The following is a 1,215-nucleotide window of genomic DNA, read 5'->3' as shown; positions in this document are numbered from 1 at the left end:
GGGGGGGGGGGGGAAAGGTGGGAAGAAGAGAGATCCTGACAATTTCTTTGTCAAGTACCAGCCTCCTGGCAAAAAGCACACAACATTAAAATGCACTCTTGTGTATAGGTAGTACTAGTTCACATTTGATTGTCAGATCTGGCTAAGTGCCGCTCTTCAGCTTGATGTACAGACTAATACACACAGCTGGGTGGTATAACACACTGCTCATCTCTTATGCAAGAAGCTGTCACACAGATGTCAAAAACATCAAGCTACTCACAAATACCTCCAAAAAGTTTAAAAAAAAAAAAAAAAAAAAGACAAAAACTGAAGATCTGGCTATACCAGCTGGCTGATGTGTAAGTCTAAGCACTGTTACATAAGCATTGCTTATAGGTTCTTCCAACACATAAATCCCTAAATAAAAAAAAAAAATTGCCTTTACATAAAGGTATCAGGCACCTTAAAAAGCATTTTTTTATATCTGATTTTTACATTTTTAAAATTATTAACAGCATAACAGTTCATTCAGGTACCAGTATTATGTTTCTTTCACTTTAAAAACAAGGCAATTATTTGTATTAGTGATGGCAATAGATGAAAGACAATCTTATGTGCACCATCCCTGTAACACAATCATGCACTGTGCACTGCTCAAGAAACCTTGTTAAGTGTTGTACTTGGCCTTCAGAAAGGAGAAAATCTCTGCAAATATCTTATTTTGTAGGCTGCTGTGAGTGTTAATGGATCTATTATGTCCGACTGATAACTGGAATGACTACCAGATGCACTAATGCCCAGTTTTAGAGTGTGCGATGAACTTCCTGCAGACATTACCAATCTCTGCTCATTTATTAGTAATAAACGGGTTTATTAATGAGATGGTTGGCTGTAAAACTCAGTAAGTGGAGTAGTAATAATTGGAATCTCTCAATCACTATATGTAATTTTTTCCCTCCTAAGTTTCTTCATGGCAATAGAAGTAATGCAAAAGTATGTTACAGATCAGGAGAAGTACTAGAAACACAGCTAATACACTAAGTCACAAGCAAAATGCAGTTATATTACACACACATGGTTTATTCTTTTCAAAATAAGAGGTATATGGGAAAGACGGGACTTTGTGACATTATCTGGCCATGAAGCATGACAGTGGAAAAATTTTTGTCACTGATATATTTCCATGCAGGGTGTCATTATCATTCTCAAAAGGTTTCATTTTTCTCTTGATTG

The sequence above is a fragment of the Athene cunicularia genome (genome assembly GCF_003259725.1).
Source record: "Athene cunicularia isolate RWA chromosome 11 unlocalized genomic scaffold, athCun1 chr11_part1, whole genome shotgun sequence".
NCBI classification, from domain to species: domain Eukaryota; kingdom Metazoa; phylum Chordata; class Aves; order Strigiformes; family Strigidae; genus Athene; species Athene cunicularia.
Note: the sequence above shows the minus strand (reverse complement) of the source record.